Source organism: Anolis sagrei, chromosome 2 (assembly GCF_037176765.1).
Source record: "Anolis sagrei isolate rAnoSag1 chromosome 2, rAnoSag1.mat, whole genome shotgun sequence".
NCBI lineage: Eukaryota > Metazoa > Chordata > Lepidosauria > Squamata > Dactyloidae > Anolis > Anolis sagrei.
In genome coordinates, this window is record NC_090022.1 from 109,636,314 (window position 1) to 109,661,660 (window position 25,347).

The 25,347-nt window shown below is 40.0% G+C and overlaps 1 long non-coding RNA gene across 1 annotated transcript; it reads right to left on the bottom strand.

The window, feature by feature from the left end:
• Positions 1-5,800: 5,800 nt before the first annotated feature.
• Positions 5,801-9,659, bottom strand: LOC137096400 (uncharacterized). Its single transcript, XR_010909441.1, has 2 exons — positions 9,500-9,659; positions 5,801-6,143 (listed from the first exon to the last, which is right to left on the bottom strand). It is a non-coding gene; the product is annotated as an uncharacterized lncRNA (long non-coding RNA).
• Between the last annotated feature and the right edge of the window lie 15,688 nt (positions 9,660-25,347).

The following is a 25,347-nucleotide window of genomic DNA, read 5'->3' on the forward strand; positions in this document are numbered from 1 at the left end:
GCCATTTCCCCTTTAAAAAGGGCCACACGTGCCTCATGGGCTCATAGCGAGCAGGGGAGGCGAACGGGTCGGGAAGGCAGCTTGAGTGGGAAAGGTGCGACCGAGCAACAGGGTTACAGATAGGGAAGGAAGGGAACAACAAATTGGGAAGAAGAGAACGGCTGGTAGCAGGCCCTTTGCCTGCGAGGCTTGCTTGGGGAAGGAAGAAGGGCAGGGCAGGGCAGCACAAAAGGACAAGTGGGAGAAGTGTTCTTCTCTTGCCTGCCACTGTCTGCCAATTGAATTAAACTTTCTACAGACCTTGTATTCTGGGATCCCAGAAAGTCCCTTTGGATTTTTGGAATTGGTGTCGACAGCCCCCGCCCAGAAATTGCTCTGCACTGCAGCAGAGAGTTCCGCAGTTCCTGGCCGCCAAAAATTGGAGAGGATCGGTGTAATGTGACCCAACAGGCAGCTCTGGCTACGAAGGCACTCAGCCTCTATTGCTTTCCCTCTAGCCCTGACTTTGTAACAAGCCCTAATTAAAGTACTTGAGCTTTGCAACTTTGAAAACTTTTCCGCTTGATCTCGCTTTTCTCAGTTTGGACCCCTCCGCCCGGGAAATAATTATTTTGTTTTAAGAAATATAATTTGACAAACAGCTGATTGCCAAACTCTGCTGGCCCTACACAAAGCAGCCCACTTCTCCTTGCTGCTGCTCGTCCCTGCTCGGCCCCGCAGCCGGGGGCTTGCTGTGGATGCCCATAGGAGACCCTGGAGAGGTGGCTGGGCAGGAGGCCCAGTCCTTGGGCGGGAGACATAGTTCCCCAAGAAAGGAGCAATGGATTTTGTTATGGATCAACTCAGCACCCATCTGCTGACTTCTGCAGGGAGAAATGACTGTTTGCTGCCTGACTTGGACTGCAAGCCACCTCCGCTTCCACAAACCTTCCCCAGGAGCATGGGATTTCTAGTTTCTTTTTAATAAATCAATATTGTAATAAAATAAAGGTGTGGGGTGGGAAAGGTAATTTTATATGAACTCTGTATAAAGATATTACTGTATGAAATGTAACTTGTTTTCCCCTTTCCCTTGACTTTTGCCCTACAAAAAGTGATCAGGAACTGCTGCAATGCTTGAGGGGAAATCCCTGTCCCCCCTCGAAACTCACCCATTGATTAAATCATCTGCATGGAACAATAACCATAGTGGTTCCCTTATCTCATTTTCTGAGCATGTCTGATGAGATAAGGGGGTCTATGGGACTCTGGACAAAAAGAACTATATTTACAAAAGGCAGCGTTGATCCCCCTTTTTGAGGTCCGCTACCGATTCTGTTGTTTGCCTCACCCAAAACCCATCAAGAAACAGGAAGACTTTTGTTTACAAGGGTCACACCTTGCCAGCCGAGGACAAAGCCTCGCATACCAGCTGGCTGACAACTCCTAAGCCCATCATTTCCTTCCCTTTGTCTGTGATCATCCCGCCTCCTGGTTTCTGATTCGTCTATCCTCAGAAGCAGCAGGAGTGTGCTGATTGGCCTCCCAGAGGCAACGGAGCTTACTGATTGGCTCAGGGGCAAGGCGGGCCGCCAGGCCTCCTCCCAGCTGTTCCAGCCTCAGCCAATCAGCATGAAGCCGGCCGGCAGAGGGCGGGCGGGAATTTCAAAATGTTTTCCTTTGTATTTTTGCTATAAATACGTCTGTATTCTTTGTACTGGTATGCTTGCAGTGGAATGATTCCTGCAATGCATCCGATATTAGCTGAATCGCTAAATAAATCACCTCGATTGCTTGGAACTTCCTCCGCTTTGGTGAGGGTTATTATTTTTAATATTTTAAATTGCTGAAATTGACTTCCGCTGGCCTCACCAAGGTTTCGGGGCCCTTTTTACACGGTCCTTGGGGATCCCCTCCGCTGAGGAGACCCTACTAAAAGCAGCTCGATATCAGAATCTCCTTATCTGCTAACAATTTCAAATAATTTGTAATAATAATTTCTAATAATATCTCTGCTTGGGGTTACACGCTACTTTTTGTTCTTTTTTGTACTTTTTTACTTGTGGGAGATAGAAATCTGCATTTATCTGTTAAAAATTACCTTTGTGAACCACCCAACACTACTTGCCTTGAGGCGTCCCTGCTTTGGGAGACATACTGTGCTTGTGGGAACTATAAATCTGTTTTTATCTGTTCAAAATTTCTGTTCACTGTGGCAAGTTTTGTCAGTAGTGGTCAAAAAATGAGGGAGAGGGAATCTCCAGAAGTTTTCCCTGTTTCGTTTGCAGTTTTTCACGTATTGCGCAATCGCACCTGCCATTAACAAAGCAATTTGGAAATTTTGGAAAATTTGGAAAAATCTGACTTTTTTCCAGGAAATTTCAGAAATCATTTTAGAACCAAATAACCAATGCCCCCTACATCTGAAACGAGTTTTGAACCATTTTTCCCCATGATCAAACAAGCCCAATATCCACCTTTGCTGAAGTACTTTGTAGGGGCAAGGGTCTGTCAAATAAATTGTGTAAAAGTATTCAAAGAATACATTCACAGAATAAATTTCCCCAGATCTAGGAAAGGTTCTCTTAAAATGTGATATGACATATAATATAAGTAGGTCCTAGGATTAGCTTCTATGTGACATATAAGAAGAGGGAGAAAGGGAAGGGAGAAATTGTTTTAGTATATTGTATAGCACTGTAAGATAAAACCTGACACATGTTAAAAAACAGATCAGCAGAGAAGGCATGTTGCTGCATTTTGCATTCTCTCAACAAAAGTGAGAAGAAAGGCAGGTTTCCTTTTTTTTGTACTAAGTGACTCAGCATGCTCTTCTGTATCCAGCATAGCCATTACTTCCTTTTTAGCTTTTCAGTATGCTGGGATTCTTAAATGTTGCACAAAGAGCAACTGATAATCCTCATTTCTCTTTAAAACATTTCTGAAATCCTGAAATGTTTTAAAGAGAAAAACAAAGAAGGGCAGAACAATGATGATCATCATTGAAATTAAATAGTATTGGATAAAAAGTGCTGATATGAAAATGAAGAAATCTTTCAATCAGTGTTTCTCAACCTGGGGGTTGGGACTCCTTGGGGGAAGGGTCATGAGAGGGTTTCAGAGGGTCGCTAAAAACACATACTTCTGATGGTCTTTGGAACACTTTTGGTAGAGAAGGTTGAAGATCTCTCCACCTGTCCTTCTCTTCCTTTTTGGTGTTGGTGAACAACAAGTCCCAGAGTTCAAAAACAGCCTCCCCACAAACCCACCAGCATTCAGTGTTGGCCGTGTAGGTAGCATGCCAAGTTCGGTGCAAATAGGTTGTTGGCTGGATTCAGAGTGCTCTTTGATTGTAGGTGAACTATAAATCCTAGCAACTACAACTCCCAAATATCAAGGTCTATTTTCCCCAAACTTCACCAGTGTTCACATTTGGGCATATTGGGTATTCCTGACAAGTTTGGTCCAGATTCATCATTGTTTGACTCCACAGTGCTCTCTGGATGTAGGTGAACTACAACTCCAAAACTTAAGCACAATGCCCACCAAATCCTTCCAGTATTTTCTCTTGGTCATGGGACTTTTGTGTGCTAAGTTTGGTTCAATTCCATCATTGCTGGAGTTCAGAATGCTCTTTGATTGTAGGTTAATTATAAATCCTAGCAACTACACCTCCCAAATGACAAAATCAGCCCCCCAGCCCCACCAGTATTAAAAAATTGGTGTATTGGGTATTTGTGCCAAATTTGGTCTAGTGAATGAAAATATATCATGCATATCAGATAGTTACATTACAATTCATAAGAGTAGCAAAATTACAGTTATGAAGTAGCAATGAAAATAATTTTATGGTTGGGGGTCACCACAAAATGAGGAATTGTATTAAGGGGTTGTGGCATTAGGAAGATTGAGACTCACTGACATATATCCAGTGGATTTTCCTTTTTTAGAGAGGTTGAATGCCTGCCTCTCAAGGCTACTTTAGTGGTGGTTTTTTGTTCTGAAAGGAAATAGAACCAGATGGCCTCTTTGAGCATTTTGATTCTCTATAGTATAGTATTTTGCATTACATAGGATTGAGATAAAACCTGTTGTCACATTAATACATTCCAAAAATAGTTTTTTAAATGAAATATTGAGTAGAACAAAATGAAGTGTATCTCTTTCATCTTAACTTCCTGATTAGTTAGTTTTTCATAGATTTCTTGGAGAATAACAATTTTCCTAAAGTTTAATTACATCCAAAACTAAGTAGATATGAGAAAAAGTATTATATCTCATGATTTCACTGGGTTCACTGTTAGTCTCTACTCTGGGTACAGGGGCTAGACAGATCAAACCAAGAATGTATCCAAACTGATAAGAAAAAAAAATTATATTTTGTTCCTGATCTTTCTGATTCCATGCATGTTAAAATAAACCAATTTGGGGGGTTTCTATAAAAGTCTCAGATTATACTGGGAGCTGACAAAAATATTTTGGGATAAACAAAATATGTTTAGATCTCTAAAATAAAATTTAAAAGGAATAGGAACAAAATCTGGGATTTTCTGGTCTTTCTAATGAGTTTGGATGCACTCCAAAATACAAGAGAATCTTCCAATTTACTTGGAGCAGACTTGTAGGAAATCTAGGTAAACCAGATCAACAACTGGGTCACATCATTTACAGAAAACCCACACACAGAGATAGATGTATGTGTGGGTTTTCTGTAACTCCAACCATCACCCAAGTAAAAAAAGAAGCCTTGGCAGACCGTGCAAAAAGAATCTGCGAACCCCACCTCCTCCAAGATGAACTGAATCACCTCAACTGGGCTCTCCAGGCCAATGGATACTCCACCTCAGACATCAGAAGAGCTGCAAGACCCGGAACAAGCCACAAGAGTCAAGATGAAGATCCACCCAGAGGAAAAGTGTTCTTGCCATACATCAAGGGAACCATTGACCGCATAGGGACTCTGATGAGGAAACACAACATACAAACTATCTACAGACCCACCAAGAAAATCTAACAAATGCTACAAACAGCAAAGGACAAAAGGGATCCTCTCACTTCTGCAGGAGTCTACCGTATACCATGCAGCTGTGAACAAGTCTACATAGGAACCACCAAACACGAATCAAGGAACATGAAAGGCACTGCAAACTACTTCAGCCAGAGAAATCAGCCATAGCAGAGCACCTGATGAATCAACCTGGACACAGCATATTATTTGAGAACACAGAAATGCTGGACCACTCTCACAACCACCGTGTCAGATTACATAGAGAAGCCATTGAAATCCGCAAGCATGTGGACAATTTCAACAGAAAGGAGGAAACCATGAAAATGAACAAAATCTGGCTACCAGTATTAAAAAAAACTCAAAAATTACAACAGCAAAACAACAGAGAGGAAACAAACAAGGACATCTAATCACCTCTCAATAAAAAATTGCCCTAGGCACTGCCAGGCCATCAAATGCTAATCAAGGTGGTCAGTGGAAACATTCACACCTAGCTCCAACTGACAAGAATCCTTTGTCCCACCCTGGTCATTCCACAGATATATAAAGCCTTTTTCCTAGTTCCAACAGACCTCACTACCTCTGATGATGCTTGTCATAGATGCAGGCAAAACGTCAGGAGAGAATGCCTCTAGAACATGGCCATATAGCCCGAAAAAACCCAGTGATTCCATCCATGAAAGCCTTCGAAAATACAATCTAGTTGAACTTGTTGAAAACCCTAGTTCATATTAAATATGTTTTTGTTTATACAAAGGTGAGTCGAGAATGGAATTGGAGTTGATGGTTTTCAATAGTTCCACCTGACAGAAGTATGAGTAAATTTTCAATTTTAATAAACATTAAAAAAACTACAAATGCTATATGCTTGAATTTTCTGTACAATTTTTTTTGTTGTGTCAGGAGCGACTTGAGAAACTGCAAGTAGCTTCTGGTATGAGGGAATTGGCCGTCTGCAAGGAAGTTGCCATGGGGATGCCTGGATGATTTGATGTTTTTATCATCCTTGTGGGAGGCTTCTCTCATGTCCCCGTACGAGGAGCTGGAGCTGATAGAGGGAGCTCATCCACCTCTCCCTGGATTCGAACCTGCGGCCTGTCGGTCTTCAGTCCTGCCGGCACAGGGGTTTAACCCACTGCACCACCGGGGGCTCCTTCTGTACAATGACACAAGATAACAGTGGAACATTCCCTTAACTTTCAGAAACATTCGTACATTTACTGATTTTAGGAATTTTAAAAAAGTTTTGACAAAATTATTTTTAAAAAAGTCACAACAGCTATCCTATTGAATGTCTCTCATATTAACTAATAGAACTTCCATTTAGAGATTTCTTCCCAGTCCAGCACAGAGATTTACTTACTAGAAGTATTAATCACTCCTCCTCTTTGCGGATTCAACAATTTATTGGAACTCTGGCTGGCTGCTCCTACGAAGGGAAAATAGCTCACCCTATTCTGATTGGGGCTTTCTGATGCTGAGCAGAATTCTGGGAAATGTAGCTTAGGGCAGGGCCTTTTTAATTCTTTGTCATAGGGCTCCTCACCTTCCCAAACTACATTGCCCAGAATTCTGTGCTTTCTTTCCCAGCAAACTCCCTGTTGCAGCCTTTTTGGCTTTGCTTTGCTTTCTTGTACTGAGAATGAAACTTACTTTGGGTGGCTTCTGAGATTTACCAAATGCAAACAAAAAAGTATTGGGTAGGTTTCAACTCTTAAGTATTTGGCAAGGGCCATGTCTGCATGTTGAACATTGTGTCATAAATACAAATTTAATGAATTTGATTCGACTTACAACAATTAATGAAAACATTGTACACCCCTATTATTGAGAAAAGGTTGTTAAAAATTATCAGCAGCAACTCTGGCAGCTGGAATTGCTTAAGAAACCTGTTTCCTCCATGGAATATTTATCTGGAAATTTCTCCAGGGACATTCTTAACCAGTTGTCACCACTCAGGAGAGATAGATATGATCATCCCTCTGAAACCTCTCTTTTTAAAAGTCATCTCTTGACTTACTATCTCTGTCAGAATATTTGAAAATATCAGTGGTAAGGTTATTAAATCAAACAAAACCCTCAGCAATGAGGACATGTTAGACAGTTTATATTTCAGTCTTCTTGCAAGGATTTGTCTGAAGGGACAATTACAATATTTTGCCATTTATTAAAAAATCCCTGAACTGCCCAGTTCCTCCATAAAGGTCATTTTGAAAAAGGGAACTGTGTCTGGTTTCTCTGATTGTGCTTGCATATGAAAGGTTTTGAGTTTTTTGCAAAAATAAATTCAATAAAGAAGATAGATTTTCAGGGTCAAGGGGGATTATCTTTTTTTCCTACAGGATTTTTATACAAAAGATAATCTACCTAAATGGCTAATCAGCAAGATTCTGATAGCTCTTCTGCCACATGTCAGGTCTCTAATCCTGTTGGGCTTACCAGGTGAACTTTTTGGACTTTTATTTGAGAAGATCGTTCAGAATTTTCCACCAGCTCCTGCTTCAAGTGTCTCTTTCATTACCTTCTGTTTTTTGAAGACCACCAACCTGCCTCACCACCTCTGAGTTGGAACAGAGGGGTTATAATTACATTTTAAAGTTAGGCTTTTAAAAAGGAGGAGGACCTTGGAGGAAAAACCTTTTTTTTCTGCAATATGTCTTTTTTAAAATGGGACCATGCTTCTCACTTTGCTTCTCCTTTTCCTGCATGAGCATTCAGTTCTCAGTTCACTCTAAACAGTCCACATGTGTATATGTGCCTTCAAATCAGATGTCAATATATGGAGACCCCATGAAATTCATAGGGTATTTTAGGCAAGGAATACTCAGATATGTTTTTGTCTGCTCCTTCTTCTGAAACACAGCCTATTTGTTGGAGGTCTCCCACACATGTACTAACCATGGCTTACTCCATTTAGTTTTCAAGATCAGATGGGATCTGGTGCCTAACAGTTGCTCAGCTTAACATGTTTTGCCTTCAATCTTCATTCCCAGCTTCTTTGCTTAGGATGAAATGTCATTACTCATCACATTGAGGTCTCTAATGTGGGCAACAGTAGGGGAATTCACTGGGCAGCATGGCAAATCCGTGGGGCAGTGGGAGAAACCATCATCCTGCACCCTGAATTTCCTGCATCATCACCTTCCTTATCATATGGGGGAAAGCTTTGCCATCAGGCTTCCGAATGGGAGGAAAGTGTTAGTGAAGTTTCTCAAGGCAGTAACTAGGTAAAATTGACATTGGGAAAGTTCCAATGGAATTGCTACAAACTCAAAAACTGTCCATTATTCTCCCATGTCTTTCTGCCCAAAGGAAAAAGAGTATTATCATACAGTTGGAAGGCACTGCAGTTGCAATCTGGTTCAACTCCCTCCTACCACTCAGAAAAACGTAGCAAAAATCCTGAACTATGACCATTCAACCTCTGCTTAAAGATTTCCAAGGAAGGAAAGTCTACCATTCTCTTCAGTTGTGTATTGATTCCACTGTGGAATAGCTCTTATACATTTCTTATGCATGCTTTTGAGGTGATCCCTCTTTTTTTATCCTACAGCAGAATTCAGTTCTTTGATGACAATGACAACTATGATTATTCGATAAATGGATTATCTGATGCTTCATCAAATCATGAATCTATATCCGCCATCTCAAGCTTGGTTATAGATATGTAAAAGGTACAAAAATAGGTTCTTATCAGAAATGGAAAGACAGTTTAAATTTATTTATTTATTTATTTCGAGGTTTTATATACCGACCCTCTCACCTTCAAAGAGGGATTCGGACCGGTTCACAACATGTGTTAACATACAAAAAATATACAATAACAACACAATGCCACTTCATTACACGATTAAAATATCAGCACCATACACATTAAAATATTAACATCCTAGTTAAAAGAGCCAAATCGTCCAACACCATCACAATCACATTCATCATCCTCCTTTCATGTGGGCAAAGAATTAAATCAGTTGTCAAATGCCGCGTTCCACAACCAGGTCTTTGTTAGTTTCCTGAACGTCATGAGGGAGGGGGCAGTTCTAATCTCTAATGGCAGGGAGTTCCAAAGTCGAGGGGCCACCATCGAGAAGGCCCTGTCCCTCGTCCCCACCAGCCGTGCTTGTGCAGGCGGAGGGACCGAGAGCAGGGCCCCTCCAGACGATCTTAGTGGTCTTGATGGTTCGTAGGGGAGAATACGTTCGGAGAGGTAAACAGGGCCGGAGTCGTTTAGGGCCAGGGATAGGTTAACATCAGCACTTTGAATTGTGCTCGGAAGCTAATCGGCAGCCAGTGGAGTTCGAGTAACAGCGGAGTGGTGTGCTCCCTGTATCCCGCACCTGTTAGTAATCTGGCTGCCGCGCGTTGTACTTGCTGCAGCTTCCGGGCAGTCTTCAGAGGCAACCCCACGTAGAGAGCGTTGCAGTAATCTAAGCGGGATGTAACCAAAGCGTGAGGCAACTAAGCAAAGAGAGGCAACTAAAATAAATGTTTTAATGAACAGAGCCATCTTACCTCAAGTAGTTTTCATCACCCCAGCCTAAATCTGTGTAGTGAAGATTTCTATCAGGCTTGGAGAATATCAATATATTCTATCTCCAGTGTACTCCAGCTGTAGCACATATCCAATTTCAGTCAAATGCTAAGGGGGTAGAACTAATGAGCTGGAACTGAACAATTGTCCTTAGAGATATTGTTTCACTGATTGTCGATTATGATGGGATTTCAGCTGCAAGGATGGGCTTCACCACATTCCATTCCAATCTATTTAAAATATATAATGGTCTGCTCTCTCTCTCTCTCTCTCTCTCTCTCTCTCTCTTGTTCTATTTAATGCAGACATTTGACACAGTACAGTGTGCTGGGGTTATTGCTTCATATACAAACATATACATTTTCTATGGTCTCACAGAAGATGATGATGAAGAGGAAGAATCCTTTTCACATATTAACCATGTATATCTAAATAGATGTAATTAAATTAAATTAATTCAGAGTTGCTAAAATAATATAGAGATATATCTTTAAAATAAGCTATATAAAGTAAACTCTGGAACTGTTACATCAGCTGGTGATGAGAGAGTCAGCTGAAGGACTGGGTAGCAGTGAGAGGGCGGGTGGGTGGGGTGAAGCTGAGGTCTATAAAGACTATCTTAACCTGTCCAAACTACCTACTAGTAAGCTGAATCACATTGAGTATGTGTATCTGAGTCTGAAAACCAGGGATAGACTGGGGATTCTGTTAGTGTACCATCCACCTCACTGCCTAACAGACTCCCTGGCCAAGCTCATGGAACTCTTCTCAAAGGTGTTGTTGGAGTCACCTGGACTTTTTCTTCTAAGCAACTTCAACATACCACTGGAGGTCAGTTTGTCAGGTGCAGCTTGGGAGTCCCTGTTATCCATGACAAATATGGCTTATCCCAATTGGTTTCTGGACCAACACATTTAGCAGGTTATATCCTTCATGTGATTTTCAGCTTGGAACATACAATCTGTGGGCAAAGGTGATCAATAACTCCAAGTTGTCATGGACAGATCATTTCATGGTCAGGTCTAGTATCACAGCTACAACCTAGCCCTGCAGGGGTGGAGGGCCTATTAAAATGGTCTGTACTCCAAGGCTAATGGACCCTTTGAGATTCCAGGAGGCCTTAGAGCAGTGATTCTCAACCTGTCGGTCCCCAGAAGTCTTGGCTTTCAACTTCCATGCATCCTAACAGATGGCAAACTGGCTGGGATTTCTGGGAGTTGTAGGCCAAAACACATGGTGACCCACAGATTGAGAACCACTGCCTTAGAAGGTTCTATGACTGGCATCACGATGATCCTGTTGAATCCCTGGTCAATAAATGGAATCAAAATCTAACCAGGGCTATTGACATGGTTGCTCCCAAACATCCTCTCCGACCCTTTACAAATCAGGCTCCCTAGTATACAGAGACTCTTAAAGAAATAAAACAAGAAAGATTACAACTAGAGCTCAGATGGCAGAAAACCCGACTTTTATGTGACAAGACACGGTATGGAGGACACCTTCACTCTTATAAGGTGCCAATACATATGTGAAGCAAAGAAAACTTTCTTCTCTGCATGAATTGCATTTGCAGATTCATGCCTAGCTGAGCTGTTCAGAGTAGTGAGAGGATTAACCCAGGGGTCCTCCCCTCCAAACCCATTAGATGCTGGCCTGTAATTATTAAGGGTCCAGCATTAATAATTTATTGTATTTGAGTTCGAATGGCATCTCCTCCCTGGACAACCAGCCAAGATGGACAGGGATCAAGAAAAAAGGTTGTCTTCCTTACTTGACCCAGCAGTTTGTCCACATCAATAGGTGAGATTACACTGGATCCATTTCAGTTGGTGAGTACTGTTGATGTGGACAAGTTGCTGGGGCAAGTAAGGAAGGCAACCTGCTTTCTTGATCCTTGTCCATCTTGGCTGGTCATCCAGGGAAGAGATGCAATTTGATCTCAAATACAACAAATTATTAATGCATGTTTAAAAGTAGCAGTAATTACATCGCTGCTGAAAGGATAGTGTGTATCAACCAATTCTGGATGGGGTTACATGCTGTTTGCAACTTGGGAGTGCTCCTGGATCCGTCTCTCCAAATGTCAGCCCAGGTAGATGTGACAGTCAGGAGTGCTGACTATCAGCTTAGACTGATCAGCCAGCTGTGCTCCTTCCTAGATTTAGAAGACCTGAAGATTGTACTGCATGCACTTATAACCTCAAGGTTGGACTTCTGCAATGCGCTTTGCATTGGGCTACTTTTGTACCAAGTTCAGAAACTCCAGTTGATTCAAAATACGGGAGCCAGATTGGTTACAGGAACATCTAGGAGTGAGCATATGACACCTATTCTAAAGTAACTTCACTGGCTGCCAATTAGTTGCAGGGCAAAGTATAAGATGTTGGTTTTGACCTTTAAAGCCCAACATGGTTTGGGTCCAGATTACCAAAAGGATTGCCTTTTCCCATACAACCCACCCCACACTCTTAGGTCCTCTGGTGGGCTTCTGCTCCAACCAGCTAGAGCCCAACTGGCAACCACCACCCAGAGGACTTTTTCATCAGCTGTCCCAAGACTGTGGAATGACCTGCTAGAAGAGCTTCAACAGTTAAATGAGCTGTTGGAATTTTAAAACCATCTAAAAACCTATCTTTGAGGGAAGGATATAAGAGACAAAGATGAAGTACTTTGGCCACATCATGAGAAGACAGGAAAGCTTAGAGGACACAATGATGCTTGGGAAAATGGAAGGAAAAAGAAAGAGGGGGCGACCAAGGGCAAGATGGATGGATGGTATCCTTGAAGAGCCTGGCTTGACTCTGAAGGAGCTGGGGATGGTGACAGCCGACAAGGAGCTCTGGCATGGGCTGGTCCATGAGGTCATGAAGAGTCGGAAGCGACTGAACAAATAAACAACAAAGATCTAATTTCTTCCGGTAGGCCTAGCCAGCCAGTTTTTAATCATGAATTTTAAACTTGTGTCCCTTGTTTGATCTCTGTTTTTATATGTATTTTATAGAAATACATTTTAATATGCATTTTATAAAATACATTTTAATATGTATATTTGTGGTATTTTAATTATTTTGTAACCTGCCTTGAGCCATAAAGAGAGGCTGGTAAGAAATGAAATTTTTATTATTATTCATTATTATTATCACTTACTCTTCCATTCCAATAATTAACATACAAGACCCATCTTTCAACAGACAGATTGATCTGTTTATAATTTAATCCTCTCTTATGATAATTTAATGCTATTTTATCACTTCCTAACTTGTCCTTAGATGGTTTTAGTTGGGTTATCTTTATTTGATACGTGATATGATACATAGTTTGGGTATTATGAGTAGTGAAACAATGTTTGATATGTCTAAAGCTATCTACAAGTATCTCCAATATGCACATGAATGTAGTTGTGGCAAGCTATACTATCATAGTTGCTGTTGTGGACATGGTGGCGTGCCTTCAATTCATTTCAAGTTGTCTTAACATGCGATTTTCTTGACCAGCCTTATTCAGAGAGGGTTTGCCCTTGACTCACAACTGAAAACTTTCCAAGGGTATTTCAAAATCTTAAAGAAGTGCTAACACAAGCCCTTGTTTTCAATGGCTGCAAGTACTTCTCCTGGCAGTCTCAGAGAATGGTAGAAAGCCAGGTTGTTGCCGCCTTCGGTTTTTCATTTCAAGAAAATCAATAAATTCCATTCTGGTTAAGTGGAGAAAATATCACAAAGATATAATCTGGCTAAATGTGGTTTCACAGCAGCAGAACTTTACAAGTGGCTGGCTAGAAATGAGATGTCATGGTCCATCACAGGATGGAAGGCATGTTTTGTTTCAAGCAGATACAATTAACTGGGAACCTCAGGTGCTTAAGGCACAGTATAAACCAGCATTCCCACAGCAAAAAATGCTGAACTGAGAATTAAGTCCCCATTTCACATGGGAACTGGGGCCCTTCAGAAAAATTTAGGCTTGTAAGTCTTTATCAGTTCCATCAATATTCAACAGTATGGCAATAATGTTGAGCCAATGAACTAGATTGTTGTAACAAATGTTTAGATCAGATCTATGCACTTATGTAAACAAATTTAAAAAGCTTGGGAAAAGTGACATTAAAGTTCATCTTCAGTGAAATAGTTCAGGCTATGAACTCATTTCAGACATCACACTGACCCATAAGAGCTTAGCACAAAATCCTCCATGTAGTAACAGAACATTGGACAGAAGCTGGTCCAACAGACAGCCATTTTTTCCTTTGTCTAACAGAATATTTATATTAGGAAGAGATTCATTAATTTAATAATAATACTTTAATTTTATCCTAGAAACTGCAGAACATATTAAATGAGGTGCATAAATTTAATAACGTTCTACTGCTTAAATGCAGTTGTATGATTATTTTTCCCCATCTATTCACCCTTTTTTACATCAGTCCTCTTCCTTTTCTGATACGTTATAAAGAGTAGATACAAACATTTTCACTGTGACAAGGAGTGGATTTGTTTGAATTGATTATGGATATTATGTAAATTGTTCAACCAAGAAAGCACTTAGTACTTTAAAATCATCATCATCATTTTTATGACTTTTAACAACAGCTTTTAAGGGAAACAACAAAGAATTACCCAAATTTGATATGTAGGTTCAGATACCATTTTCAGTTAAAAAGATAATAGCATAGTTCAGACAGTACCTTTTGCTACTAGTTTATACAAATCAGTCTCTGAACTGTACACTCAATTTAGTTGCATTAAAAAAATCTACAAACATTGTTTTTAGAAACAATAGGGATAATGGAACCCAGTCCATCAGAAAGCTTTCTAAATGCACTTCATTATAATGAACAGAATTTATCCAAGTGTGCAGTAAACATAGACATAGTTGTTTTTCCTTCTTTTCAGAGATTTTGGGAACCATTACACTAGGACAATTTGCTACCACTTGTGGGAGGGTACTCCTGTTTAATGCTATTCCTCCCCTCCTATGCTTCCTTCCAGTAGGGACAAGCCCACAGGTTATCATATTGTGTTTTGCAGTCTAGCTAAGTTCAACTTATGGCAATTCTATGAATACGTGACCATCAAGAGCAGGTCATCAAGTGCCCTGCTCAGTCCTTGCAAACTTTGGTTCACAGCCTCCTTGATTGAGTCTCTCCACCTGAAATGCATTTTTCGTCTTTTTCTATTGCCTTGCACTTTAGCAACCATTATTATCTTTTCCAATGAGTCATGTCACCTTGTGTTATTTCTGAAGCACATCAGCCAGTTTAATAATCTTTCCTCCTATTGAGAGTTCAAGCCTGATTTGCTCTAGGATCCATTTATTTTTCTTTTTAGCAGTCTACAAAATCCATAGAATTTTCTCCAGTACCAGACTTTAAATGAGTTGATTTTCTTTCTGTCAGTTTTTGTCACTACTGCTTTCACAGCCATATATATGAGAAATGGGGAATGCTATGGCCTGGTCACTGCAAGAAGGAATTGTAGCAAAACAGAGATGTGCTAGAATTCGTACAATGACAGGAGATGATACGTGATGAAAGCAATACATTACAAGTCAGTTGTCCAGAGTGTTTACAAATGGTTGTATAATTAAAACCAGTGTTGTGTAGTTGTTTGAACACTGGAGAACAACTCTATAGACTAGGGATTGAATCCCTGCTCAGCCATGGAGCTCCACTGGGTGACCTTGGAAAAGTCACATTCTTTCTGCCTTTGAGAAAGGCAAACTCTCTCTGAACAAATCTTGCCAAGAAAACCTGTGATAGGTTCACCTTAGGGTCACCATAATTGAGAAATTACTCAAAAGCACACAGCAACAAGACTATTAGATTCTTTATTTCTATAACCAAGAATAACGAGGTAAAGCATTAATATGAAAAGCCAGGGCAAAATGTGACTTTCAAATGTTGCAGAACCACAACTTCAATTTTTGACAATTTACAAAAATAATTACAAAATAATTTCTTATCAGTTCAGCTAAATATATAGTGTTTTGTAATTCCAGAAATGTCTGCAGTTGATTTAATTAATGGTATGTAAGACGTAAAACTAGTACATTCTGTTATATCATTTTATAAGTATAATATTTTATTTATATGTTGTCTTTTAAATTAATATTTGTGTTTGTGTTTATTTTTAATATATCCCCTAAAGAAGACTAGTAAGTTTATGTACAAACCAAAATGTGTTGAGCTTTTATAGACTGGACCATCAATTTGCATCCAAAACCCTGTTTCCGATTGCAAGCTGCAGTCCAACATCTAGAAAACCACATTTTGCCTATGAGGGCACAATTCTGAATCTTAGGGCTCGGGTGGACACTCAGTTCATTGTTTCATGAATTAGTTCCTTGTATCATAGGACTCTTCATTTGACCATCTCCTCCTGCTCCATCACCAAAAGGAACAACCATAATATACATTTGATATTTTTGCCCATATTTAATGTGAAATGCAGTTGACAGTAATTTTGCAGAGAGTTTGGAAGGTGATGACATTTCTTACGAACAAATTATCCCAAACTGTCACTTGATATAGGATGCTCTGCTCTTGTTACTATAAATGATTTATACAGTATGATGCGGAAGGGCTGTGATGTTAATTACAGAAAGAACAAGAACACTTCATTAATTCTTACTTCATTGCATTAAGTCATTTGGAAAAAAAGAGGTGAAAGTGCACTGATTACATCTGTTGTAAAACAGAACAAAAAGCTGTCCTTCTGACTTCAACATTCCTGAGCAGAAATATGTGGCTGGCTTCTCCATTAAACAGACAAATCAAGAACTCTACCTATGAATTCCATGTTTATTTCAAAAGGTTATTGTCTGTAAGCTACCCTGAGTCCCCTAGGAGAGATGGGGCAGGATATAAATAAAGTTATTAGGTAAAGGTAAAGGTTTTCCTCTGCCATTAAGTCTAGTCTTGTCTGACTCTGAAATTGGTGCTCATCCCCATTTCTATAAGCCAAAGAGCTAGAGTTTTCCAGACACCTCCAAGGTCATGTGGCAGGAATGACTGTATGGAGCACCATTACCTTCTGACGGGATGGTACCTATTGATCTACTCACATTTCCATTTTTTCGAACTGCTAGGTTGGCGGGGACGAGGAGCAGGGCCTTCTCGGCTGTGGCTCCCCGCCTATGGAACACACTCCCAAAGGTCTGCTCCCTCGCTCCCGACCTTTAGAAAAAAAATTAAACCATGGTTCTGGGACCAGGCCTTTGGACAATAGATGTATGCAGCTTTTAGTAGGACAAGGACTGGAACAGCGACTCGACTGATGAGATTATTTTATGGTTTTAATAACTGTTTTGATATTTGATGATGTACTGCTTTTAATATGAATTATGTTTAAAGTGTGGTTTTACTATTGTAGTTGTAAAGCATTGAATTTTTGCCATTATCTATGTGTAAACCGCTTTAAGTCCCCCTAGGGATGAGAAAAGCGGTATATAAATGCTGTAAATAAATAAATAAATAGCTGGGGCTAATAGTGGGAGCTTGCTCTGCTCCCTGGATTTGAACCACTGACCTTTTGATCAGCAAGTTCAGTAGTTCAGTGGTTGAACCCGTTGCACCACTGGGGGCTCCAAATAAAGATGATGATTGCGATTATTATTATTATTATTATTATTATTATTATTATTGTTCTGTCCCCCAAGCTAACTCTCAGGTGCCTTACCTTGGGAAGGACAGAGTTGGAAACTCACAACAAAAGTAAACAAAAAAGCAGTTGTATTGAAGATCAATACCCTAACTCCTCCCAGGGTCTGACTAACACAAGAGTACTTGAAGGAACAGATGAAGGCTCAAAAGTTAACTGGGTTTCTCACGCCTACTTCTGAAGAGGTCTTTTTTTTAGCCTCTTTCCTGTATTTTTTTGTCCAGATTTGTCTTCTGGTAACTCCTTCTGTCCAAGTCTCCTTTCCTCTTTAAAATGCAGACTTGGTACCTTAATACTTCGAGCTTCCTTCCCCAAGTTTGAACTTATTTTTTCAACCTTTAGCTTTTTAAACATTGACTTCTTAAACTGGCTTTCCTCAGTCTTAGACATGGAAGACATTGCAGCCTGTAGACTACTTTGGCACCCTTAGATGGACTAACTGGCTGCAAAGGGGATGCTGAGGAGGACTGCAATATCTAACTCTGAGAGGGGGGTTCTTAAAGGGGCAGGGTCTAATTAAGCTTCCCTCTCACAGAAAATTATACAAAAGGAACTGAACCCATTCTAACTACAGTGATAACTGGGGCTCAATTAAGAAAACAATAAAAGCCTCTGTGGGGGCATGACAGAAAATAGATAATTCACAAATAATAAATATTGTGCTCTAGGTCACCTGAGCTAAGATGCATAATTTATTTTCTATTTATTTAATAGCTTATCTTATTTGTTTTGTCATTATTATATTTTATCCAATGGTTCAAAATAATTCAAATAAACAGCTCCGTTTAATACATTTTTGCCTAAATATGTACATATTAATCAAAATGTTTCCTAGTTGGAGAAATGAGTGTGGATGCATACTTGCCTGCAGCATAGGGGAGGGGAAGGCTCAGCAATGTATGCTCTCTGGATGACCCTCCTTCCCTGTCATTTGTCTTCTCCCTCCTTTCTTCTTACCTTCCTTTCTGCCTTCCCTGGGTCATAATTGACTTCTTTTTCTCCTCTTCTATAGTATTCCCTGGTGTCATGCCCCATTGCTGAAGAACTGCAGCTGGTCAGGGAAAGTTTTGGCTTGCTATCTTATTACTTCTTCAAATAATTTAATTGCCTCTAATGAAAAATTAACCATTTCAGACTACAAATATTTATAGTCTATCTATGTTCTAGTTTTTGAAGTTCTGTTGGAGGCAGGGTGGTATTTTTTAAATAGAGCATTACAAAATACATGTCTGGAATTTTTTTTTTTTTGGCAATGAGAATAAACTCTGTTTGCCTCCTTCTCTCTTTGAAATAAAAATGCAGAAAATCAAAATATAAAAACAAATTGTCCCCTACACTAAATTGGCCCAGCTTTAAAAAAATAGCCAAGATATTTCGCTGTTATTTCATATATCATAGTTTCATATGTACATGTTATTCATATAGAATATAGGAAATGATGTTTTGGTATTTCAAAATCTGTAGCTCCCCACCAGTATTCAGGTGAACACAGTCAAAATGCCTTGTTGACTACAAATAAAGATGATGATAGTGGTGGTGGTGGTTGTGGTGATTTAGGTGGAGAAGAAAGTTCTCCTTGGTTCTTCTGTTTATCTCTTCATGCTGTTACCTGTATTTGCATATATATATACATGAAGATATATTTTGGAGATGGGGCCCATGTCTAAATAAGAAATTCACTGATGTTTCATACACACTTATACACATAGCCTTAAAGGTAAAGGCATGTAATAGTTTAATACTTCTGTACATTTTATTGTTATGTCTATGATGCGACATTGGATTTTTTCAGGAGTTTCTAAGCTGACTTGAGTCCCCTGTGGGGTGAGAAAGGCATGGTATAAAGTATGTAAGTAAATAAATAAATAAATACATAAATAAAACAAAGTTTGTGTACATTAAATCATCAGCAAATTAAAGGTCTCACAATCTTGGCAATCCATGTGGACAGTTTTGGAGTTCTGGATAAAACATGTTCAACTGCACTTTGTGAATAACTCAAAAAAAGTTCATGTTTTTCCAGCTTATTTTATCTTTCTTGGTTTTAATTATCTCCTCCCCAAAGCTGACTTTCCTGGCCTCTTGATCTTTGCATTCATTGCTCACAAACTGAATGAATAGCAGTGGAGGGAGATGAGTGAATGTTCCTGACATTGGAGCAGTAAGGAATAATCTGCTGACATGAAAGTTCTTACTCAGCAAATATATCTTGGAGAAATCAAACCTTTCATGATCAGACTTCAAGGCAGATATGCTTTATGATCTGACAGGAAAAGCAAACCTTGTTGACAAAGCAAAACTTAAAATCGATAGTCTTTTAAACCAAATCACTCTTTTACTGATTTCTAAGGTTCCTAGAACTGTAGAGGTATGAGATATGAAAAGGTTATAGTTACATCTGTACTCAGAAGTAAGTCATTCTGAAATCTCACATTCAGCTTTTAAAGAAAAGTGATAAGAAGTCCATGGAAATTTGGGGGAAAAGTTTCCACTCTTTTACAAATCAACAGAACCTCAGATAGGAGGAGAATATTTCAGAAAAGCTTTTTTTTTTTAAGAAAGAAGCCAAGTACAGATAAAGTGCAAAACCTATCTCTCTGCCTAGCTGACAAAATGGATGGTGAAATGGTCAATGAATATGAAGAGTAATCAAGGAATGAAATTTTTTTTGGGGGGGGGGATAACAAGTTTAGTCTACTTCAAAATCACACATGGAATAGCTAATGTTGATCTGAAGAACATTTGAGTGAAATGGGAATGTTTTAAATTTGCATAGAAATTTAAGGCTTCATGATCCAAGGTTTGAATCTTCAAAGGTCCTTTGCATTTTCTATTGCTCACTGGGGTGTAATTGAGGGTTTAGATTGAGGAGAGGAGATTTGAGAAGGCCCAAAGTCACAAGAAAGAAATTGCAGCAAATGTCTCTAATTATTATTATTATTATTATTATTATTATTATTATTATTATCATCATCACTTTTATCCCACCCATATCAGCCTGAAGGCGATTCAGAACATGTAAACAGAAAAGCAAAACCAATGGACACATTGAAAGATGCTGATTCAACCCAGTAATATAAACATGCATTATTCCCAAGTTATTAACTTTCTGACCAGCTTAAATTGCCATAATTTAAACCTCCATAAATGATTCAGCCCCTTGGAGTGCTAAATGTTAAGGAATATAACAGGGTTGAATGTATATTTAAGCCAAGGGTGAAATTTCAACTGTAAATTGATGAAATTCTTTATCTGAGCTGCCAGTGAAAATTCGAGGTCAACCTTGAGTCAGGCATGTAGCCGAAATTCTCATGGTGGTCTGCGAGAAGGCCTTACTGGTACATTATTTCAACTGTTATGTTTATTCATATCATGATCTGATCACCATGCTCAATATATTCCATATGCATGTGGGTATTGGGGTAATGATACAAAAGGTTTGCTAGGGTAGACCCTCTTTTTCTCAGACTCAGCCCCCTCCCCGAATCAAACTCAGCCTCCCTCCTCCCAAATCAAAATCCTGGCTATGGGCCTGCCTTGAGTCATCTGAAGAGGGACCATTAAACATTTCTGTTGGGGTTCTGTTAGGGCTCTTCCACACAGCCATATAACCCAGAATATCAAGGCAGAAAATCCCACAGTATCTGCTTTGAATTGGAAGCAGATCTAGGCAGCCCCTTTTTTGCAGAGATCACGAGCAGGGCCTCTTCAGATGAACGAAGTGAACGCGTGGGTTCGTAGACGGAAATGCGGTCACGCAGGTAGGCAGGTCCCAAACCGTTCAGGGCTTTGTAGGTAAGCACCTGCACCTTAAATTGGGCTCGGAAAATAAACAGCAGCCAGTGGAGCTCCTTGAACAGGAGGGTTGACTTCTCTCTGTAAGGAGCACCAGTTAACATCCTGGCTGCTGCCCGTTGGACCAGTTGAAATTTCCGAGCCGTTTTCAAGAGCAGCCCCACATAGAGCGCATTACAGTAATCCAATCTAGAGGTGACCAAGGCATGGACACCCCGGCCAGATCAGCCTTCGCGAGGTACGGTCGCAGTTGGCGCACAAGTCTTAATTGTGCGAAAGCCCTCCCAGACACCGCCGACGCCTGAGCCTCAAGCATAAGCGATGAATCCAGTAGGACTCCCAAACTGCGGACCTGTGGTTTCAGGGGGAGTGTAACCTCGTCCAGCACAGGTTGCCACCCTATACCCCAGTCAGGTTTACGATTGACCAGGAGGACCTCTGTCTTGTTGGGATTGATCTTCAGCTTGTTCCTCCATAGTATTAAACACCCCCAATAAATCATTCATCAAAGAAGTTTTAGCAGGAAGCGCCTCCTATTTCATATATAATCTTTTAACAAGCCAGTCTTGATAAATAAATTTATTTTTTTCACTTCCAGTCTGCATCTTTGCTGTTTTTTATGTGTAAGTAATTTTTCATATGTATAATATATTACAATTTGTTCTGGAAAGGTATGTATTTTTGTCTCATGAAATGTAAAATTATAGTTTAAAACATGTAATGAGTAATTTTAAACAACAGCATTTTCAACACTCTCATAGTTTGCTTTTTAAAAAATCTGTCAAGATAAATACAAAAAACATGCATGTTGTATTCTGCATTCTCATGAGGACTTTTTCGTTCCTGTTTTCACAGCATACCTTTGGCCTCGTTCAGAAATTTCACACCAAGGCTGGTTGGCATTTGTTACCATAAATACTCATGTATAGAATGAACTCATATATAAGTTGAGGGCAGGTTTGGAGACCAAAATTATGGATTTTTACATTACCCATGGATAAGTCACCACAAGTGTTGTGAGCCACCCCAAGTCCCTTTGAGGAGAGGGGGCGAGATCTAAATAAAGATGATGAAGATGTTGTTGTTGTTGTTGTCAAGGACCATTTCACAGAGAATGGAAAGCACCAATGAACCTCAGGGGACACCTGTCCCTGGCCACCACTGCCATTTTCCCACTGGGAAATTTAAAAAATTCCAGAAGCAGCATCATGATGGAGAGAATAGCAGCTGTCAGCACTTCTATTAGATTCTCCCAGAATGGACTTGGCTCTCACCTTTAGCCACTCTACTGAGAGAAGGGAATGGGTCATTTTCAAAAAAACACTTTAGGTACAGTGTTCACAATGACCCATGGAGAAATTGACTTAGGATTCGAGGGTTGAATTATACATGAGTAAGTATATAGACTAGGTGAGAAAAAAATGTAATTGGAGAGAAAACTAGCAAAATTTCCACAATTAATGATTTATTATTATTGCTGTTGTTGTTATTGTTGTGCTCTGGGTCTTTGGATCTTGTGTTGATGTCTCCATGGCGCAGGTAATTGATTACCCCTACTGCAAAGTATCACTTCCACGTCTCCCCTCTTAAACACTTGTGTGTATCTTGACTGTAAATTGGGTGGCACCTTCCATGGTCAATGTAATTAGCTTCCTGGCCTCAGACTTGTTCTTTCCAGTCTAATCATCTGCAGAGTGAAACTATTTCTTCCAACTGGTTCTTAACTAGTTCTTAACTGACCTTAGTGGTCAATGTAGATATGCTCTAAGGTACCATATTAGAATTTCATTCATGAGAGACTGCAAATTTACAATATGTGCTGTGAAACAAAGACATAATCCAGTTAAAATAAAAAATCTGGCAAGGTTTTCATTGGAAGTGTTCTTATCTTTGTGCTCCATGCACATACCAGGACATTAAGGGCTCTACAAAGTCATTCATTCATCATGTGCCTGCTGGAAACTATTCAAGAGAGTGATTTTTTTGTTTTCTTTTAATGTTTATTCGGATATTGCAAGGAAAATGAGAAAGATAAGTGAGGCCTTCCTCATGTTCTAGTGACTCACTCCAGATGAGAGCTTGGAAGGTTACTTTTTCAAACTATTTCATATCTGTAATTCCATATAGTGTTTTAGAATTAATTTACTGAAATCACTTGTTCTCTATATACATAAAAGTGAAAATAGGGCAGACAAATTGTTTTTCGATCTAGCAGTTGAAAGATCTGTTTTTTCCTTTCTGGAATCTTTTTCCCTTATATCCTTCAATAATACCTGGGTTTAAGGCATCAGGCTTAAGAAACCACCTTTTCTGGCCTCATTTCCTCTTGGTTCAAAACTTGTTTTGGATGTAGGGGGTGCTGGTGGCTCGATTTGGAATTGAATTCTGATTCCCCCCCCCCCCCCCCCGGCCAAAAAAAATTCAGAACTTTCTGAATCACTTTGTTAATGGCATTAACTATGGCATTTCTAGTGTCTTCTTAGGTAACTCACAGCAAACAAACAAAGGGAAAAAAAGAAACAGGCAGGCAGCCAAGCATGGCTGACAACTGCCCTTCTCCCTGTCCTTCTTCCTTTCTGCTTGCTTGCCCGATGTGTTCTTCTTCCAACCTCCCTTCCCTTAGTCTTTGTCTTTGTTTTTCCCCTTCTCCCTTCTCGGCTCCCAATGAGCCTCTGAGCCATGTGCTCCCCTTTATATACAGCAATGGCAGCAAGTGCTGAAACCCCTCCCTTCCCCAAGACCTCTCCCCTGATTGGCTGGGAGGGGATGCAAGGAGCCTCCCAGCCTCCCAGCAGGCTAGAGGGCTGAACATATGCTGAATCATTTCCGACTCACTTCCTGAGTTGTAACAAAAATGGCAGAGAAAGCTTTGAAAGGGCAAAGCATTTTTAAAATGCTTCGAAATCACTTCAGAAAGGTAAGTTTAACGAAATTATCATGAGTAACAAGTAATCAGACGTGGCTGATATTTGTTTTGGTAACAGTGAAATCTCTAATACAATTTAATTACACGCAGATCCAGCATGGTTTAATGCTTTGAGTGTTAGACTAGGACCATGGAGATCAGGTTTCAAAACCTTGCTTAGTCATGCCCAAAGCCACCTATTGGGTGGCTTTGGGCATGTCACACTCTTTCAGTCTCAGAGAAAGGCAAAGTCTAATTCCTTGCCATGATAGATTTGCCTTAGGGGTCACCATAAGTCATATAGGATGAAGTTCTATAACATCTATTATATAACTCCAATATGCTGATGACAACATAGTTCTGTATGCATTCAGAAGACAACTTACAAGCCACACTAAACACCTTTGTAGAAGCATACGAGAAAACCAAAGTGCTCTTCCAGCAGGTACCAGCTAATTCCTCTGCAATGCCAGAAATACAGCTTAATTGTGTAAAATTAGGAAATTGTGACAATTTCCTCTACCTTGGCAGCCACCTCTCCACAAAAGTCAACATTGACACTGAAATACAACACTGTCTGAGCTCTGTGAGTTCAGAATTTCTCTGAATGAAGCAGAGAGTGCTTGAGTATCAGGACATTTGTAGAGAGACCAAGATGCTTTTTTATAAAGCTATTGTCCTCCCAATCCTGTTATATGCCTGCGAGACATGGACTGTCTACAGACATCACACTCAACTCCTGGAAAGATTCCATCAATGTTGCCTCAGAAAAATTCTGCAAATCTCTCGGGAGGACAGGTGGACAAATGACAGTGTCCTGGAAGAAGCCAAGACTACCAACATCAACTCTGCTGGACTGGCCACACTATCCTAATGCCCAATCACCATCTCCCAAAGCAGTTACTATACTTCCAACTCAAGAATGGAAACCAGAATACTGGTGGTCAGGAAAAGAGGCTCAAAGATGGGCTTAAAGCTAACCTTAAAAACTGTGGCATAGACACCAAGAACAGGGAAGCCCTTGCCCTTGAGCACTCTAATTGGAGGTCAGTTGTGACCAGTAGTGCTGCAGAATTCAAAGAGGCAGGAATAGACAGTGAAAGGGAAACATGTGCCAAGAGGAAGGTGCATCAAGTGAACCCTGACCAGGACCACCGTTCATCTGGAAACCAAAATCCTCACTGTGAAAGAACATGCGGCTCCACAATCACCTACATATCCACCACCAATACATTACACTTGGATGGTCATCATATTCAGACACCAGGGGATCGCCTAAGTCACAACACCAATAATTAATTATATGAATGACCTGAAGCTTTATTTGGTTTCTATTGCCCTGATTGATATTTGTTGGATGACTTTGCATTGCATTCAGAGAAATGCTGAAAGTGCAATTTCTCTCTCTTCATACCAGTAGCTAGATGCCTCTCCATTTTGCCTTGGCCCAGTTCACACATGTTGAGAGCCC